General features: G+C 40.2%; 1 long non-coding RNA gene across 6 annotated transcripts in view; it reads left to right on the top strand.

Annotated features, from left to right (window-relative positions):
* The window catches only part of LOC121944973 (uncharacterized), a 78,956-nt gene extending 58,332 nt beyond the window's left edge, over positions 1-20,624 (top strand). For 2 of the 6 annotated variants that reach the window (XR_015776380.1, XR_015776378.1), the window contains one exon: positions 15,054-20,624. This is a non-coding gene — a long non-coding RNA (uncharacterized LOC121944973). The other 4 variants (XR_015776381.1, XR_015776379.1, XR_015776377.1 and 1 more) reach the window with 3 other exon arrangements.
* Positions 20,625-21,567: the final 943 nt, after the last annotated feature.

The following is a 21,567-nucleotide window of genomic DNA, read 5'->3' as shown; positions in this document are numbered from 1 at the left end:
GACATTCACTGACCTTCTCTAACGTATTCATCATTTCTCTCACTCGCCAACTCCCATCTTTCCCTTACACATTTCTACCAAGCCATTAATTCTCTCTCTCGCATCATGCACCTCAGTCTTTCACTTAATCAGCCCAAAAAGGTTGCTGACGGCACAATGTATGCGTGCAGCTGTCCCCATGATGTACAGAGAGTGAAAATACAGTGTGTAATTGGTATACTGTAGGCTACTATAGAGACTGTCGTCACTTAAAGCATAGCAGTTCTTTTTGATGACATTATCAAGTGCTCACTTTTGGTTTCCTTTTTAGTGATGGCTATTTTTACATAGCGTCTGCCTTGGAATGTAACAAAGTGTGAAAACGAATATATTCTTTCAAAGAAGTCCTTCACCAAACTGCAATTAGTTATCAAAGTCAAATTAAAATAAATTAAGACAGTTATTAAAACATTGTTAGCCAATGTGTTTGAATTGTGTTTGTATTTAATCAAATAACTTAATTTAATGTGAAATGTAATGCTGTTTCTAATGCAATCTGCAAACCCAGAGTAATGGAGTCTGTTAAAAGATGGCAATGTACAACAAATGATTCAAACATTAGTAAAATTGCAGACTCCAAAATAAATATAATCAAAAGTATCAGAACTCAGTGGGTCGCTAATTCACAGCAATTATTCTGCCCATGTGCTTGTTAATCTCTGCAGTCTGCCCATGCAATAGCTTCTTTGGAACATTATATACAGCCTATTTATTATATTTTTTTATTCTGCTCAATCAAGCCTTGATGGCTGATAAGGGGCACCTGTAGAGTAACCCACAGATAGGGTGGGTCATCATGCATGCCTCATTTTGAGGAAAGTCTAACATAGACTGAAATGTTTGCACTCTATGCATTTCTGCACATTTTTCACTGTCAGCACAGCCCCGATGTGTAAAAAAAAAAAAAAAAAAGCATTTGAATGCAGACTCAGTCTCTTTAGTCCTCTGTATGCAACTTCTCTCTTGCTGGCATATAATGTGTTAAAAATATGTGCCTGCATGGCAAAAACACGTCCGTTTGACATAATAGTAGCTAGCTGGTAACAAAAGATCTCATATTACAGTGAAACGGCTTAAACATATTTTTGAAAACAGTTGAGGAGAAAAAATATGCAACTTAGTAACAGAATCTTTGTTTATATTTGATCAACGCTGCTTAGTTTTACTGAATGATCTCCATTTTTATGGCCTCTGTTTTCACTGTGCAGAAAGTAGTATGGCACCCACTTTCTGTTTACAAACTTTTGCTATTACAACTAAACAGCACATTTAATTATGTTTCTAAAAACAATTTAGGACAGAAATAGGAAGTGCAGTAACATAATCTTGGTTTATATTCGATCAGCATTGCCTAGCTTTACCCTCTACTCAGATTCCAGTTCGACTTTGAGAGGGAGAAAGAAAGAGAGAGAGTAATTCTCTTTATCCAGCTCTATATTCTTTGGGTTTGAGGTGGCGGGCAATAAAAAAAAAAAAAACTCACGCTTCACAATGGCAGTCCACAAACCAATGGGCAAATAATGTTGCTATGTCCATTGTTCATAAAGCCTATAGTTACATTTGATGTTACGTTAAGTAAGCAATTAGGTAACGTTAAAAAAAAAAAAAAAAGATCAACACTGCATATTGGTTACACACGGGACACAAACAGTGGTCTTCTGGTTGAAATTCCTGTGTTTGTTTGACCCATCCACCACTTGATGTATGCAGACTTTATCGCTTTATACTCGCTATTGCATGATGTTGCCAAGGGAATTTGAGTGTTTACCACAACAAAGGATCCTAATTGTCTTTCTGTTGGCCTCATTTTGGTGTTAGCACAATATTTTTCTATTAATTCCAGCCTATAAACAAATCAACGAACAAACAAATGAAACAGACAAATGATTACTTTTTACATAAAATAATAGAACCTAAATTTGTCCCCTTCACTTCATCCCTTGAGGTCAGGGTCTAACTTGGCCACTAAATCCCCAAATGTCAATAAAAAGGCATCTTTCATGGCTGTTAAATCCAATATGTGTGTGTCAGAGGCCAGCCAGAAATAAGTCCTGACATCAGTGGAAAGTGGAGAATAAGCCGAGCTGTCAGCATCTCTGTTAAGGATAGTCTGTGGGTGCGTAGGAACCCTGTTGTGCAGAAGCCTCCTGGATGCTCTCCAGGGATCTTTATTTGACATATGCGAGTAAAGGGTAAGAATACTGCATCCCCTGGATGAATACTGTTGTGGGAGGTCCAGAGGCTTTAAAATAGCCCCATTTGTCCTCTCCTCACCTACCTTTTAAAGCTCTATCAAACACACTCTTGTTTGGATGCTGTGTAGCTTTCTGTTTTTGGAGTACATGAGTACATAATGGTCCACCATGCAAGCAAACACGGCTCCTCTCCCATGAGTGATCATTCACAATGGTTTTTGCAGTTTAGGGGCAATGCACATTAGCATGCTATAGATGTTATTCCCAATCTTTAGAGACCACATTATGTAACAAGCATCGAGACTGTACCCATCATCAACCTTTTCCCACCCTGATAAAAAATTCATGACCCTGCTTGTTTTGCTGTGGCAACGCAACAGGAGTCGGAGCTGCAGGTGATCGACCACTGAGAGGCAAACGGTGGCCTGAATAATATACATACCTCTGTTGCCTTCCATTGCTAAATAATAAAGTAGGATTACCTCAAATGCATGAAATCTGTTCGTGTATATGGGTCTGCAATTGAGTGATAACAGTCAATTTATTCCTCCCACTTATACATAACAAGCAATCATCCATAACTGGTTTAAAGAAATTCCCTTGATAATCTGAATACACGACTGCAAAGTATTCACATAAATTGGCTGGACATTGATTCAGCAGTTATAACAGTCAGAATTGATCCACTATTGACTTTGAATTTAATGTGAAATGGCTGTAGGTTGAGAATATTACATTGTCATGTTAATTTGATGAGAATGTGACAGACCTGAAATGAAGTATAATGGAGGTGCTAAAGTCAAGCCAAAGAAAATATTACTAGCAAATTCTGCAAGGGATTTCACTTGCTGAACATAAAACAAATTTACCTAACACTTGTAAAATGATGTTAAAAGTATTGATACAGTGTCATCACTGCTGCTAACCTACTGAGGAGGGGTCACGTGTTGTGAGCTGCTGCTCTGTTCATTTTTGTGAATAAAAACAAACAAAGCAGATGTTGGGCGAAAATATATAGCATCTGAGATGATTCCAACAATCTATTTTACCTCATATGAATTATTGATCAGACTGAGACAAGAACACAGACGATTGCGAGTCAATATTTAATCAAGGACCCAGCCTTTCTCCACTGATGAGGGAAAAATATGTCTTCATTATTATTGCACCGGAGCCAGCCTCTACGTTTGGGCTGGGTTTCATCACACTTACAGCAAATGACAAAAGAGGAAACTTATTTTATTATACATCCTCTGAATTATAGATAGGGTTCGAAGTCCCTGGACAGCTGTTTGCTTCCTGTCTCCGACAGACTGCCATGCTCTTTTGTCATTTTCTGTTTCCTCCTGGGAAGATTGAGAGTAATCCCAAACAGCAGCCATGGGCTTAAAAATGAAGCCAATGTGGTGGTGCCAGAAACTGCAGTTCCTTGAATGGCCACTTGAGGCTGGCTCCAAGAGTGGGCCAATGCATAGACACCAAAGATGTATAAAGAGAACTGGACACTGTGATGTAGATGGGTCACAGTTAATTTCTAAAATGTTACTCAATGCATGAACTGACATCATGAATCAAACAGCTCATCCCTAAATGTCAATATAACTGACCATTTCATTTGTTTTTGTCTCTCCTGCATGACAAATGCTTTAGAAAAATGTATATACATTTCAACCCGATTATGTGCACTGTGAATACCGTGTTTCTTTACTTGGATAAATGGCGAAGGGTTGTTCTGCTGTGCTTCAGCAGCACTGGCTATATCCATTATTTTATTCAGCCTATGGTCAATCCTCTGAGAAGCCCCCAACCAGAAGTCTGAGATCTTAGACATGGATCTCCTGTCATGGCTGTGCGAATGATTATTCAAAAACCATTTTGTTCAGAGCAGTTACAGAAGAAACTGACAGTTTGTGAATTGTCTGTTCAGTTACTTTTGGCAGCATGGCGGAGAAATAAAACATTTTTCATGTTTCCAAGCAGGCAGTTGAAAAAAACATGATAGATGTGAGACCAACGACGGAACTATCTTGTCCAACAAACAACAAGGCATGACACCCATTTAATGGTACATGCACAAGTTGGCCTTTGGCTTTTGTGAAGCAATGCACAATTCACATGCTTAATAGGGAGCACATGCAGGAGGGCAATTACACAAGCAGCCAAAAGGAATAAGAAGTATGCTGGGATGTGTCGTACTGCCATAGCAGCAATGCACACATGACCTCCCCCGACCTGACCACAGATGTACTCTCGCTTCAAAAGAGACTGGAGGAAGTTTAAAGTGAATTAGCAGTCCACAAGCTGAGGAGAGTCCACGGTTCATTGGTTCAACCTTTACCATCCAAGAAAAAGACAAGAACAAACAGATGCCCAGCAAGATGTACTTTCTTGCTTAGAAAGTCACTATTGATTTGACTTTTTTTTCCCTCTTTTGCAAATAACTTTGTTTGGGTAATAAATGCCGTGGTCATGCAGTGTCGCACATCAAATTGATTAACAGTAATAAGTGTTTAGCACAAAGTGCTCAAGCATTTTGAGAAAATCAAACAATCATTTGTGTTTCTCATTTGATGTAGATGGAAGACAACAATTGCATTTGTTTCCTGTTTTGGAGTATCATTAGAATATTTTATCAGATAGATTTGCCTCAGGTCAACTTTGTCCTCTTTTTATTAAAAAATGTCGATGGTGTTCCATTTTCCTCTTTATTAAAGGGCTGCATACCAAGAAATAATCATAAGTCTACTTAGAAACCAGCTCACAGTTTCTGAAAGATTTCGGCTTCACAGGCTGCACATTTTCATGCTGGGTGATGCCGTGACCTTCTGTGTATTCCCGTAGTCACGATCGCACACAAATCTCCAGGCTAACACCATCTTATTGTTTCAGTCCACTACTTACATTCAACTCACTGCTCCGAGTTTTGTATATTCTGGTGAGGCTTCAAATATCCAAGATGGCATCGACCAAAATGCCAAAGCCGTTTTAAAGGTAATGTAACCACTGTTTCTATGGCCACAAGTTTACAGCTATTACTATAAAATTAGGACATCTTTTTTAGTTTTTACTACTATTCTATATCCTCCAGCATTCACACTGTCATGAAATACCTGTAAAAGTTCTGAAGTTAGAAAAAACATTTTCTAGGCCTGGAAATGGTTTGGAATTAACAGAGGGTCTTAGAAAAGTTTTGACTATTGTTTAAATTATGTTGATAAAATTCCTAAAACATGTCTAGCATTACACAAAATACGTTTGCATTGTTTATTGAATCTTTGGTTCGCTGTCCCCCAAAATGAGGTGTGGCCTTTGCGTTTTGCAAAGTTCTCTTATGTGCCAGTCTGCTCTTTTGGCATGTGCATCTCGTTTTCAGCAGGAATGTCTAACTTGCGAGAGGAGAGAGGAAGCGGTTGCAGTTTGTGTATTTGCAAATGCATAGGAAGGGTGTTTTTGTAGACCTACCCATTTTAAACTACTTGAATAAAGTAATCAAATTGGGGTAAAATGTGATGGGTAAGTTTTGAAAAGTCATTTTTAAAAATGTGTTGGAACCCTGATCCTCACTTGAAGAGAACTAAAGAACCAACTGATAGTTCCCAGTTTTGAAAGATTTCGGCTTCACAGGCTGCACAGTTTCATGCTGGGTGATGCCGTGACCTTCTGTGTATTCCCGTAGTCATGGTTGCACACAAATCTCCAGGCTTACACTATATTAATGTTTCCCTTCACTACTTACATTCAACTCACTGCTCCCAGTTTTGTATAATCTGGTGAGGCCTCAAATATTAAAGATGTTGCAAAACGCCAAACTTGTAGCTTGTTGCAAAGATTAAGCAACCACTGTTCCTATGGTGGCAAGTTTATATACATGAGTCAACTTTTACTATAAAATGTGGACTTTCTTTGCTGCCTTTTCATCTTTACATGTTACTACCATTACTACTATTCTATTTCCTGACTTTAAAAGAACTTAGGAACCAACTGTGACAGCACACAGTTTTGAAAAATTACGGCTTCACAGGGTGCACATTTTCAAGCTGGGTGATGCCGTGACCTTCTACGTATTCTCGTAGCCAGGATTGCACACAAATCTCCAAGCTAACACCATCTTAATGTTTCACTCCACTACTTACATTCAACTCACTGCTCCCACTTTTGTATATGATGGTGAGGCTCATGAAAATGGCTGCACAGATTTGGAACTTCTGTGAATTTTTGAAGATTTAAGGGGAGTTATTTTCCCAGTAATGGCACAAATAACTCAGGAGTGTAATGTCTGGAGGTCTCAAAAATGCCACTCTTTTTGCAGTTTTTAAATCATGACTCTTTTCTGTTCTGCTGTAGCACTTTGACACAGGAAGCTGTTTTTTTTTTTGTTTTGTTTGTCCCAGAAGCTGTTTCCTGTGGCTTGCACACTTGGGGCAGGCATGTCAGCGAGTCTGGTTTGCAGTGTGCTCATCCCGTTTTCTGGTCTTGTATTTGGTCCACATGAATAATAAAGCTCATGGCAAGGCTGGCAGGGGTTACATTTGTGGTTGTGAGCAGGAGGGGTTTGAGCCAGCCCTGAGCGACAGCAGCTATTGATCAGATACAGACAGGAGACGGTACGGAATACAATAAAGGCCTGTGTTCATGCTCTTTCTTTCTATACCACCCACTCTCTTTTTAGTTTGCCTCCTCTATTCCAGGCCTTTACTCTCTTCTAATTTTTTTCTTTCACACACTCTGCAAACCTTACATCCATACACACACTTTCCATTTGTCTCTTATTCTCTTTACAGCCTCTCTTGCTTCTCGCCTCCCTTCGTCTCCCCTCCTCTCTTCATCTTCTCTCTCCTGCACATTCATCTCTTTTTTTCTCCCCATATTTATTTTACCACCTTGATTGAATCACAGATGATCCAAAATCCACACCTACGTCGCATGCTGTCGCGCACAAACATCTGTACAGACTATATTTAAACTGCGTCTTATAACATCTGCGCCACCAGGGGGAAGAGGAAAAGGTAAAAGTAGGCCATATTTGGGCCTGCAGCAGCATCTCAAATGAAACAAGAAAGACACCCTGTTTTCATACAACATGCTGTCTCGACAAAAACACATCAATGTTGTACGAGGGATGTACAGAGACTGGCCTTCTTATCTTTGCCTGTTCAGTCGTGAATCATCTCAAACTTGCAGAACGTGTTTGTTTTAACAAACAAAGGGCAGTATTGATTAAATGAGATCTACAGTGCTGTTCTGCCAGTTGTAAAAAGTTTCCTCTTTAGGCGGCTCAAAGAGCTGACATATTGTGATGAGTTGTCTGGGATTTATTAGTCGCTGCAGTACATTAAGGAAAACATGTAAACCACATTTCATAGAGATTACACAATTATTGATACACAAATGACTTGTTTTCATTCATTATGTAGATGGATACTTTAATTTAAAGGCCTTATGTTCCATGAAGGCAACCTCCACCTCCCAGTTGGGACTCGCTGTCATAATTAGAACAACAGATACACACTTATGGCAGCCCCACAATCGAAAACATATTTCAAATGAGCTTGGAAATCTAGGGCTGAGGGCATAATTCCTGACATTGTAGGGTTTTGCTGTTTGATTTGTATGCAGCTGCACTCCCACTCCCATAATGTCACACTAAAACTATGGAATTAAAGTATTTTGTAGCAAGAAATTCCCTCAGGCTGGTCCCTCGGAACAGCTTTCAGGCGACGGCGCTGCTCTCTTTTGTGTGTCTCAGTCTATTGATGCTAATGAGATGGTAATCTGAATGAGGGTCAGCTGTGCTAAATGCCACTCACAGACATCAATCACGTCCCTTGAGTAACTGGCGGGCACAGTGCCGCATTTTCAAAACTCTATTCCTTTCCTAATTGAATTCCCTCAACCGTTTAGGAGTCCATCAAATGACATAGTGTTTAGAGGGCAGTGTTCATAAATTTGGAATTCACTCTGTTTTCTTTGCAATCTGAGTGGCAGAAGTAATGACTGTGATCCGGAGAAGCTGTTGTTGTGTTACAAATGGACACGGCGAGTTGCAGTACGGCCCGTAGACATCGAGGAGGCTCTCTATCCATGATGATAAACTCACCCTGCCACGGAGAACCAATACCCAAGGATACAACAGGAGGTATCCACCACTGGTGTCACCCAAGATTGATCCCTTCTCCCAGTGGGGCAGACACCGGTAATTATACTGCGGAGCGCCAACATGGCATCCATTCCCTGCAAACAACCAGGAACAATGCAGCTGGCAGTTCAATTAGGGGGAGCTCTGTTTATTAGCTACAAGTTTGGGCTGTTAATTAACAGCGGCAGAGGAATGCCACTGACGCTGCCCTGTTGTCTTCTTGTGGTGTTGAATTAATGAAAGTGAATAGTGGAAATATGCAAGGTTCTTAAAGGGCCACATTGGCACAAAGAGATGCAAAAATGAAGAGCTTGTCTTCATTGTAAAAACAATATCAGTTGTTAAATTGGATAATCTTAGTTATGTTTATGGTTCCCTGGGAAATGAGCTATGGCGGTTATGCAGACAATGATATTCCTGTCTCTGAAGAAAAGACACAAGGGACATAACATTGTTATCTAGTTGCAAAAACTTTTAAGGACAGTATGGTCACGCATTAGTAGGGCTGCGTCGACGCGTCGACGTAATCGACATAATCGATTACATAAATACGTCAATTCACGTAACATGCATCGACGCATTGAACCGTTTCACACGGTGTGCGTCATGAGAGTGTGAGCAGCGCCGAGCGTGTTGTTTTTTGTTTTGGCACCCATGTTATCAAGTTATAGTGTGCACACTGCTCGCCCGAACAGCGCTTGTCAGGCGCGTCTGAGCTGTGTCAGCTGCAGCACATTTAGAGAGGCTTTCATTCCAAAATCGTAATAGCACTGCTTTGTCAGTGCTTTTGACAAATGCACTGAGACAATGCCAAAAGGCACCTTCCACGTGCGTGTGGAACGCCACTGGACGTTGCTTTGGTTTAATTAGGCTCTTTGATGGATATTTGAACAAAAAAACTATAAGGTACAGTATGCAAGAATTGCAAACTGTACACAAACAGTTTCACTGCACCAACCCCAAATTCTCTCTGCTTTGTATTTAGCCTTGCCATATTTTCATATTTTTCTGAGCTGTAGCCGCAAGTTTCATGGCTTCCTCTGGGATGTGGGCTGGCACCTGGGCGCTACCTTTATATAAAGTCCGCACCTCACCTGCATGCCGTGCGAATTCAAAGATCTGGACGTAAAAGTGACAACTGGGAGGGATAACCTTTGAGTAAGTCTAAACATTGTTTTTTAAGAAATTCCTGAATTGTACAGCAAAGATTCTAATTCTTCTTGTCTGTCTGCTTCCAACAGTTTACATTGATTTTATTTTATCCATGAAAGCAATCATTCCTAAGGAGCTTTAGTTGCCTTAACCAGACTTTAACCAAAGAAGCAGTAGGAACAGTTATATGGATTATTTTGGAAGATATGACAAAAAACACATGCACATATTTTTTGCTGTTTTCAAGATGAAAAAAATGGACAGATTAAAAATAAAAAATACAATAAATCCCAAAAATAAATGGTACATGTAGTTATTCTCAAAATAATCAGATATCCATGTGCTCATAATATACTGACTCGTGGCTTTTGAGCCTCTCTGAGCCATATACGCACACCAGTCTTAAACTGTAATCAGGATGTTTTGGTGAGCAACTTTCCCATGTTGCCTCTCAAATTCTGACTGGCTTTTGGCGGGGATTACAATTCAGTGTGCAAGATGTGCCAACTGACAGTGTCCATGGATTTGGCAAAGATGTGCGTTACATGATGTTCTTTGTCAGGGCTGCAAACACAGAGCCATGATTTGAACCATGGCTGTGTTTGTAGAGAGCAGCTTGCAAAAGCTTGATAAATCCTATAAGTATCCGATCACAGCTAAATCCAGAGCAATCTATTGCTAGCCCCAGCAAGGATCAAAGCGAAATACGTTGGCGTCCTGGAACCCCTTGAAACAGCGGAAAGCCTGAGCATATCAACACATGGTCTGGATGGTATTTTAAATGAGGAGAGTGATGCATTTAAATGTATTTTGGCTTGGACATTGAAATGGACATGAGTGGGAGAATGAATGGCAGGCTTACAGAGATAAACGGTTGAGTTCTGATATGGTGACACAGTTGGGTGTTTCTTGCTACAATGAGTTCCTGAACTACTGTGTCTGAGCCGTTATTTCATAGCTGAAATGTCCCAAAGCAAAACAGCATCAAGTGACTGCCTCAGCTGGAGAACTGAGACTAGCTGCAAAGACTTAAACATCAAGGTCTTCAGATCCCTTTCTCTGACTTTAAGAGAATTTCAAATAAGAGAATTGGTTTGTCAAAGTTGTGCGAGCGAGAGAAAGACTCCAAAAGAAGCCGCATAAGACTTTATATGTGGACTCCAGCGCAAAGAACAAACATCCACAAAGGAATCCGCCAGCAGCAGACGCTATTTTTCATGTTATACTTTGGACAATGCCAAAATTCTCGAGAGGGAACAGAGAAAGAGAGATAAAATGCGAGGCATGATCCTGAAAACATGCCAAGAAGCAGAGCCCATTAAGCAGAGCTCAGCAAGCGTCCCTGTCTCAGCGCTTGATTTTGTGCTACAGTATCTCCACTGTTAATCTCCTCCGCAGAGGTACAAGTGATCAAGGCCACTTTTTTTGTATACACACACACAGAAATCTGTTTTCCCCCATGAGAGGTCAGACACTTTTTATCTGGTGCCCTTTAAAGTACATATACTCAGCGTCCATTAATCTCAACCTACAGCACCACGGTGTCAAACGTTACGCAAGTGCCGCCTTGTCACTACTGCGAGGCCTAAGGAGGACTGGTATCCTTCACATTGGCTGTGACTTTGCTCATGATTGATTGCATGTCTGTTTCTTGACAGCCAATATTCTGCAGGACTGCAAGGCGGGAATGGTACCCCCCCTCATGGATGTTCACCATTGACTGCTGAAGCAAGAGGAGGGAGGGAGGGAGGGAGCGGAGTTTATATTTTAACCTTCACAAAGTCGAGCTGAATTATTGTTAAATTACCCCATGTGGATTAGCACAGTACTACTCTATTGTTCTAATTTGCAAACATGTATTCCGCAGTGACTTCCTGTTACGGATGGTTCTGCATACATTATGTATGACTGTATAGCTTGAATTAAAGTGGATATACAGCGCAAAGGAATGTGGAGGGTAAATGAAGATATTAAAACAGATGATTTGCCGCAGCAATTAGGGGACAAATGGGAGTTTGATTTTCAGAACATGCGGCCCATGAGATGGAGACAACAGCTGGTGAGTAGCATATGTCAGAAAAGAATACCTTTTTGAGGGGTGAGTTTGAGGATAGCGTGTGTGTATTAAGTTCTTGGTATTGTCAACACAGTTGTTAATCCCCTAATCAAACCAGCCCCTGCTGGAACACATTGACGCTTTGTTAGCAAATACTCCTGATCGTATTTATCTTTATTAGTTTTCTCAACTGTACAAGTCGGATTCTTTTTAGCACAAATGCTGAATGAAAAGTAACTTAGTAACTAAAAAGTAACTTATATTATCTGGTATATTAACTCCACGAGCAAATTAAATACCCAGAATATGTGTTCCTGGCTTGTGAAAATCCATCTACTGAGTGTCCACACCAACACAATGATGCACAGTTATTTGAGGTAAAAGTATAATTATTTGTTTTGGCTGTTTTTTGCAGAGTGTATAAGGTCAGTTTTTGTACAGTTAAACACAATAATAGTGTGTGCACATTGTAATGTTCTTAAAGTGTTAAAATGGCATTAAACATTCTAATACATCCACAAACAACTCTTATTCACATTTAATTCTTTATCAGATCTTCCATCCATAGATTTAGTGTACTGTAGAGTGTAAATGACTCAATTCAGCAATATTTATATAGCTCTTCAAAAGAGAATTTTTCATCAATGCAACTCAGTTCACCTGTTCCTGATTACACACAGCCAGTATATACCACAGCCATTACACACACCCATCCCAGGGGCCGACTGTGGCCCTCAGACTGATTTTAAATGTCCCTTAGCTTTACTTTATAATACACTATATGATTTACACAATGTTGGTTAATCAAGCAAAATAGCTTTAATTTCATTCACCTCACGATGGCATGACAATCACAGGTTACAGTTTGTAGACATGTACCAGGTAGGACCTGCATAAGCAAAAGTAATGTCTTTTCATAAACTGACAACAAAAAAGCAAACTAACACTTTCCTATTACCCGATATTTCCTGCAAAGTAGCAGACATGACCACGGCGAAGAAGCATAAAGTTGACAGTGAGGCCTGCCACTTTCAGGAGCAGCGGAAAGTTAAATAATTTTTCACTGGGTTAGGGACTATCTCTGACTGACTTGACTTAGGGTCTAACTCAACCTTCTGCGAGGATTTTTTTTCATCAGTAGACTATTCAGCCTGCAGAAACAGCTGTGTGTGAATATTTAATGTTTTCTGTGGCTCTGGAGCAGCTTTGCTAGGTCTGAGAAACTAACCTCAGATGATGTCATAAGAATTATGTGGGCTTGGATTCTAAGGCTACAATCTATAAAACAAAGCCTGTTTTACAAACAGGAGGTATTTGTATTTTCCAGGCAGTTTCTATGAAAAGCTGCTGCTGGGTGCACAATGGGAATTATTGGAATCAGCATTATTGGTGCTTGACTTATACCTCCAAAATGTCAAGATGATGCAGCCTTGGCTGCTTTTATATTGACCTTTTTTCATTATTTGTCTGATGACTCCACCAATGGAAGAATTAAAATGTTGGAGTGTGCCTTTAAAGGTCTGATGTGTTGGAGTTAGGGACATCTATTGGCAGAAATGGTACAAAATATTTATTACTATGTTTTGAATGACCCATTTATATCTTCATACATAGTGGGTCCTCTTTCACAGAGTCCACCATGTTGCTTCTACAGTAGCCCAGAACTGACAAATAAGACACTGGCTCTAGATAGGGCCATTCGTGTTATTGTATTGACAGCTGTAGCTCTCCTAAATGCTTTGCAATCTGCAACCTCACCACTAGATAGCACTACATCCTACACGATGGACCTTTAAATCCCTCAAAAAAGTGTCTTCCATTGTTAGTATTTCTTTATAACATTGAATATTCATGAGTTTAATAGGCACTAATTGAAGTCTAAAAAGGTGTAATTGTTGAGGTGCTATTTTTCAGTAGTTTAATGCCCAAATGCGTGGGTGTGGTTTGATCACATTTGATTGACAGTGACCAAGCAACCCACCAAATGTCATCAAGATAAATGCTGCTAAATTCTGACTGGTGCATGTGACTTTTTCCAGATCAGTCCAGCTTACCTCAAACCAGTGAGAAAAGCACAAACAAAAACACCAAGACAGAAATACCCCATATGAAATAAAAGGAACCTTTTTGGCAAAAAAAAAAACTGTGTGTTTCTGTCAAATACCATCACTCATAGTTTCACAGTTAAAACTCATGAAAAAGAAAGGGTTCCAGGGCATTACAGACAACACAATTGATCCATTGTGTTTTACAATGCAAAGAGTAAGAAATCAATGAGCAGAAAAAAGAAACAGACAGTGCACAGAAGAGTAGAATAAGGCAGTGATTTAGCTCAGAGATACAGCACATATGCTATTTTAAAAAAATAAAACACTGTAATAATAAAAAAATTATAAAACCAAATTATAATTGACTTTTTTGGCTCCATAACAACCTTTGAAATAAAAAAAAGTGAGCTGCAAAACAACACATTTTAGAGACACTTTCTTTTCATCAGGGACCATTTAAAATCCCCAAAATAAAACTGAAAACTTGGCAGTGTAATCACTGAGTCATTGGTATTGATCAACAAGCCATTGTTGATGATATATTTCGGTCAATATGGAGCAGTAAAATTGCCCTTATACTCCTGATATTAATACACCTTAATACAGCAATTACAAATTGTAAAGGACAGACATTTTTAGTACCACTGAGAAACGGGCTAGAAAATGTAGACATCCACACCACTCTCTTTTTCCCCCTCCTCTTTGAAATCCTCCATCAACACTTCCTCTGCAGTAGGGGGCAGAAGAGACGAAGCTGTCAGCACTCCTCACAACACAACAACTCTTTCCCTGATATCCAGCCCTTCCCCGAGAGATTACAGACACAAGCGGTGGGTGGGAGGCTTTGGCACACTGCATTCCCGCTTTCTCTCTCCTCCCTCCACCTAACTTACCGACTCTCTCTCTCCTCATGCATTCTTATTTCCTTTACATCTCTCCTACATCAACTCCCCAGGGAACTGGCTCTGCTGAGGGGGACATCCCTCTAAGTTCCTACACAGGCCCTGCAGCAGTTAATTGCGGCGAGAAGATATATTATGTGCAGAGCCACCAAAGGGACAGCGATCACACTAACAAGCAGGGGATGGCGGAGTCGAGATGGTGGAAGCGGTGGCGGTGGTGGTGGGCATCCTCTTGTGACTACAGACCCTCTTTTAACACCTTTCAAAAACAAAAAAAGGGGCCTGTCATGGGTATTTCTGAACGTTCCTTTAAAGAAATAGACAGCGAGACAGATGTGGTCCAATATTGCTCTTAAATTCATAGTCTTCAAAGTGCTGCATAGGAAGAAAAGACGCCTCTGCACGTCCTCTTGAAGGTGCACTGCTCCTCTAAGAGCTTTCCATTGCAAACACTTTTTTTTTTTTATCTACGCCACTTATCTCCCTATCTCTTTCTCCATCTCCCCCTTCCTCCCTCCCTTGCAGAGACACAGAGCGTTCTCTCTCACGTGTTTCTGGCTCATGTTGGGTGGTGGAGGAAAGGCTGCTGCTGCTGCTAACTCTGGCCTGGCGCCACTCCGCTCTGCTGCTGGGGCTCTTGATACTGCTTCTGCTGCCCCGGTGGCCCGGTGGTGGGAAGAGAGGCCGGGGATCACTGAGCTGCCTCGAAGACCTTTGGTGTGTCCTTTTTTGTTGACTGCTCAGACCCCTGTGTGGAGTGTTATCAGCTGGCTGCCGAAAAACACCCGCCTACCTGTCAGCACCCCCTGCCACCTCTCCGCGCTGCTTCCCTGGCGTTAATTAAAGAGGGATATGGCACAAGCACCACAGTAAATACCGTCCTCTCTGAGAGGGGTCCTTTTCCCTGTGCTGTGTGTCTCCGGATCCATGATGTGAATCTATATGTTGGTTTAAAGGATTAGTGTGCATTTTAATTGACTAGAGGAGGTCGGCTGCTTAGATGACTTAATGAGTATTAGGATATGATCAAAACACAAGGAGCAAATTCGGATTTAAATCTTTTAATTTATGTGGCCAAACAAATTTTAATGAGGATTTTAATGCAGTGGAGCTTGTGCCACACTTCAGGACGCTATTAGTCACGACAGAACTCGAACCTTGGAGATTTTTTTGAAATGTATTACAGGCGGATATTTCTTTGATATTCAACCAGCTTTGCATCAAAACAATGTGAGTATTTTGTGTAGATATACCGTGGTAAACCTCCCTCCACCTAACCAGTGCTGAGACATCCCATCTCCCCCCACAGCGAAATTCCTCCAAATGACATAAAACACTGGTTTGTGGGTCTATTCTGAATAGACAAGTGGCAAGCTATTTAAAAAACACTTTTTTTTTCAAAGCACAGTGAATTTTCAACGAAGAACTTTTATTTTGAAGTGCTTCTGTTAATTCTTGCATTATGTTGTAATTCTTTGTTTTCTAAGCCAACATGTTCTTTCCATTTTGTGAAATAAAACTAAAAGTGTGGTATTGTATCTAATGCAAGGACCTGAATCTAGACCACCTGTTTGGAACCACTGACATAAAAGACTAAAAGACAGTGGCTCTCAGGGTTGTTGCTCAAACTGAACTGAAACTGAAACTGACTCAAGCTGATCAAGAGACTTACCCCCCCCCCCCACCCCGGTCTCAAACTCAGACAAAAATCTGATCAAACAGTATAACTAGGCAAGGCTGATTTAAAATCAGGATGATGTTACTGCACTGCTTATTTCTCTCCTAAAATGTTATTAGAAAAATGTTTTAGCTCATTGTTTACCTGTAATTCCAACACGTTCTCATTCCAACTTGCCACATGTTGCAGCTCTGTGAGTTGACTAATGCATCTACATATCACGAGTTAGGTATTCTGCTGTTTAGTGGAGATCCTCTCTGGGTCTGCTGCGTTCAGTCCAAAACCCACACAACTTTTCCTGGTGTTGATAAGTACATCTCTGTGGTAGAAAAGCCGTGCTTAGGCTGAAAATCAGCCAAAATCACTGAAAGAGAGGTGCTTTTTGACAACTTTTGAATGAGAACAGGCTGGTAACTCAAGATCACATGCCGCCATTGTTTCACACGGACGGTCCACATTACCTATTTAGCAAAAGCGTTCTGTTTTTCTCTGGAAATGTATCACCAATTTTAAAAGTATTTGTGTCTGTCTGCTGCAGAGGAGGCCTAGTTTTATGTCTTTATGTCGGCAAGATGCTTCTTTAAGTGCAAACATTCATGTACCATATACAAACATAAACTACGTCTCTCTCTCATCAGGCTGAAAGCTCTATGAAACCACCTATCAACCCATTATGCACACGGCAGGGTAAAGCAATTCAGAATGAATGCATTGATCTTCCCCAGACTCATTCAGCCTGATGAAGACCCGGGCCGAGTGATAGCATTTCACAGTCAGACACGCTGCTGCTATAATACAGCGCACAGCTCAATGGACAGTAAGGAGCTGACTCAAACAGCGTCGGTAGCGAAAAACAGCAGATCATGGTCTGATTGAGCCGAACATCTGAAGGCAATTGTAAAGAGCTTCAATGGGCTCTTAAAGAAATGTTACCATATAGCAAACCCACTGTTTCTCTTGGAGATGATTACAGGCTTGGCTGCATTGTGAAGTGCATTAAGCCACACAAAGTGGTAATCTTGGCATCTCTTGATACGTCTAAAACTCACATCGAGGAACACGCTCCGGATTCAAGGGGTACAAGAGCGTGAGATTGAAAATGGTACGGATACCCAGCGAAGGTGTCTGGAGGCAAGGCCCGAGTAAATCTGGATGATGTTTGCCTTTTATCAAAGTTGACTTTTTACTAACGCCACAGGGAGGCGGCTACATCAAAATGCCTCTATTCTTAGGGGAAATGTGCAATGAACTTGTCTGGCATCTCACCATAGGAAGTTATGCTGCCCTTTGAAGGAGCCACATTTATATAGTTTTTAAAAAACCCACGGCTAAGAAGATGTAAATAGCCAAGCAGGACCTAGCTGCTGTCACACTGCCCTTGGATGAAGAATATCTGTCTGGCAGACAGTGGCCCCTGGGTGAACCTGGCATTTGATGCAATTTGTCTGGTCCCAGGGCTGAATACACAATAAAGGCGGCCTGTTTCTTGGTCAGCTCTCCGTCAGAGTGTCAGATTTTTATTCTTTTTGTATGTGTTAGTTTTCTCCGGAAAATGCATAGCACTGAATGATTTTGTTTGGGTTTTAAGGCAGCTCAATATGAAAAAGAATCTCAAGTGCGTTAGTGAAACAACTTTCAAAAGGTTTTTTTTTTTTTTTAAATGTACAGTCTGTGGATTGGTATGCACCATATGAACTACTGTAAAATGCCGTCAGGGGTTTTATACATCAGGCTATGGAGGTGTTTTTATCTTCAAAGCCTAGGAACTTGCTTCCCCTGCAGTGCATGTTAAACTTCATAGGTTTTTTTCTCCTGCACCAACATACATTAGTAATATGCAAAAAGGGAACAGCTTGTACAGAACGACTATCATGCTGAAAAGGTTTTATTAAGAGAATATCTTAAATGATAAACCACAAATTTGCCAATCACCAGGACTTTTCCATGACTTTGAGGCAAGTGTTAAAGACCATACATTCTCTGAAATGACCATCAATACTCCTTGTCAGTTCTTTTTTATGACTTTGTAATAGCTGTTTAAAATATATATATATATATATATATATATATATTTTTTAAATGAATTTGAAGAAAATATTCTGTAAGTATTTTCTTGCTATGAACTTCTGACCATTTTAAAGCATACACTTGGTGCTTTCTAAAAAAAAAAAAAAGAAAAAAAAGAAAAGAAAGCTTTTTTTATTTTGCCGATTTTTTTGAAAAAAACATTTGGGCAATTTTTCTTTCTTTAAAACATGCCTACAGGTTTGAAAAGCAGAAATTATCATTGGATTTTTCTATTTCCAAAGGTCCTTGAACACATCATGCATTACTATACAGTTTTGTGAAATAGATTTCCGTGACTTTTCCAAAACTTTCAGGGTATATTTAGTTTTCCAAAATCTCAACAACAGCTGGAAATCGCTATTTGCAAAGTCCGTGACTGTTCCAGGTTTTTCATGACTGCACGAACCCAATATATATGCTTGCTGATGTACAGAAAAATTATACAACACTTTATACATACTGCTAAACAGAGCTGTGGGTGCAATTTTAAGTTCAAAATCTTATTTGAATGATCTAATAATGTTTTTCCCCCTCACCATTTTCCAGAGCTTCTCTGTGACATTATTCCCCTGTGATCAAAGGTGCTTTGTCAGCAGTGTAGACAGCTGACACCAGGTCAGTGTGAATCAGAGTATGAAGGTAGCAATAATACATAACACATGTCTCAGTAGACATCACTCCCCCAAAGTTCCCGCACGCCAATTAGATTAAAGCTGTATATTACTTGTGGAAGGAGCACAGGGAGGAAATCAATACCAAGTCTCCAAGCAGGAACCCTGAAACAACAGCCACTGTCAGTTTGAGACTTATGTCATGAGGGCCCAGTAAAGTGGGCTGCAGTGTCCATATAGGCTGTCCTGTCTCAGCCAATGTAGGGTTTTGAAGAAGCAATTACAGCAGGACTGTGGGGGAATATAATCATTTATGAGACCCTTTGGTTTTCAAGGGGGCAATGAGAGTTATTGCATTGGATCCAGTCTTCTGATATCTTTTTTTGAGCCACACTGAGATTCAGCAAAGAAAAATTCCACATAAAAGGAACATTTAGATGCTTTGGGATTATTTGCGTTCTTGTTGAATGTTTGATTAGAAGATCGATACCACTCTCATATCTGTCCCATGCCGATCTTAGACTCTGGAGGTCCTCAGGCAAAGAAGCCGACTGAGGTCCTGACAGTTCTGTCCTAAATTACAGTACCTGGCTGTACAGTGCCTTAATGGGAGGTTTAAGGGAATTTATAGTTGTGATGGCAAAATGTGCCAATATGATTGGCCATCAAGGGCCCCTTTCAATGATTTCAATGATTATGAGCCCGTTTATCTGTCCACTAAATATGAAGGTACAACAAGAAGCTAATTGCCTTAGCTTAGCATAAAGACTGCAAAGAGAAAATAGCTAGCCAGGCTCTGTTTTGCCAGTCAGCACATTGAAGGCTCACTCATGAACAAATATTTGGGTTGTTTAAGTAGTGCAAAAAAACATTAACAAAAAGACAAAATATAAAAGCCATTATTTGTGGATTCATGGCAGATTTTGTTACTTTTGCAGGAAAAAAATAATGTTTCAACAATGCTGTGTTTAATGTTCAGTAAAGGCGTTACAAGTAACATCAGGTGTGTTACAGTAAAAACTGGCCTCACTCAGTTAAACTGGTTTCCAAACAAAAACACATCACAACACAAAATAAATCAATTGACTAAGACAGGACAACAACGAAACGTACGCAGCATATAGACATTACAGAGTTGAGGTCTCTTGGTGTGAGCAAGATATGAGTTTTGGATCAGTGGCTGCAGGTATGTCCTTCTTTCAAATAGTGTTTATATGTATGTTTGACATAACTTATAGAGGCAATTGTTCAAATTTAGTAAGGGCTATTTTTTTTTGAGATTATAGTGTAGGTGTGAAAAAAAGATCTCTAACCAAAACTGAAACGGTGCTGATTGTAGAGATCTTCAGTGCTGCCGGGTTGAAGACGTGTATGGGGCGTCCATGTTTTAAAATATGTAGCTTCTTTGCAGCAACATTTGAAGCATGAGTCTGGACAGTCATGGATTTAAACTTAAACTACAACTTGATCGGTTTGCAGAGGCATAGAGCTGCGAGGCGGTGATTCGTATTTCTTCTTGGTAATAATCAGTGGTCTGAAGCTTGGTAATGATTTTGCTGAGGTATCACCCCGTCATGATCTTTTGATGACAAAGTCAGCTCATATACATCGCATTAGAAAATGTATTGCTATACACATGAAACGCACAAATGTAATTTATCAGTGGTTTGCAGGAATGTACAATGACAACATGTTTTATCTGGTGACTGGGTAAAGAAGCAAATAAATGCATTTCCCATTGTGGTGAATAATTATATTATTTCAGCTGAGAATAAGTAAAGCTATAGTACTGCAAAACACAAATGTGATTTAGCATAAAAGGGAAACTGGACAGCAATGGAGACCATTAAGTTAGATAATGGGCTCCGAATACAACAGCATCATAATTTAAACAGTAAATTGTGTGGATACATGGCTATATTCAGGGTAAACAATGTAAATATCTGATTAATAAAGACCTAATGTTATGCAAGATTAATAACGCTAACCCAATGCAATTACTCACCCTTCCTTTGCAGGCTTTGGAGCATGTGACACATAATCAACTACAAGGTCAATGGAGAGCTCAGGTCAGGAAACGGCGCGGGCATAATAGGTCTTTTATACACAGAGATTAATCAGAAACGAAGATGTGGTGACATCGCTTTATGAGTGTGTCTGCACTCAAGGAGCAGCATGGAAACACATCTGTAGTCCTCAAAGGTCGACTGCAGTTTAAGGAATCTTTCACCGTTGCCCATAAATTATCCTGATGAGCACTGTGATGGTCTGAGCCAAAGGGGTGGCTCTAGGAACCTTATCAAATCTATTATGCACAATGAAACAGGTAGGGGCCATCATTAAAAACAGAACGAGCCAAGTCAGGCTGCAGGAAAATTATAACATGATTAGGTCTTCGGGTATGAAAAAACAGAGAGATCAACATCAGTCGCAAAAGCTGAGCCATGATGCATCACAGAAGGGGGTAGAATTAGATTTAATCAGCTCGAGACAGAGAGAGGAAGTGAAAAAAACACAAGTGCAATCACTCATGTAGGCGCAGACAAGATGAGTTGCATGAGCTCTGTTTTACATGGCAAAGGTAAACAGCTTCTTTAAGCGACGTTATTGAAGATAGATTTGATAAAAAAGAGAAGTACACTTCCTTGATAGATTGCACAACAGCCTCTTTGTCTGCATAATG

Source organism: Plectropomus leopardus, chromosome 4, assembly GCF_026936395.1.
Source record: "Plectropomus leopardus strain MGB_pleo_1.0 chromosome 4, ASM2693639v1, whole genome shotgun sequence".
Lineage (NCBI taxonomy): Eukaryota > Metazoa > Chordata > Actinopteri > Perciformes > Serranidae > Plectropomus > Plectropomus leopardus.
Note: the sequence above shows the minus strand (reverse complement) of the source record. Positions and strands in the feature narration are given on the sequence as shown.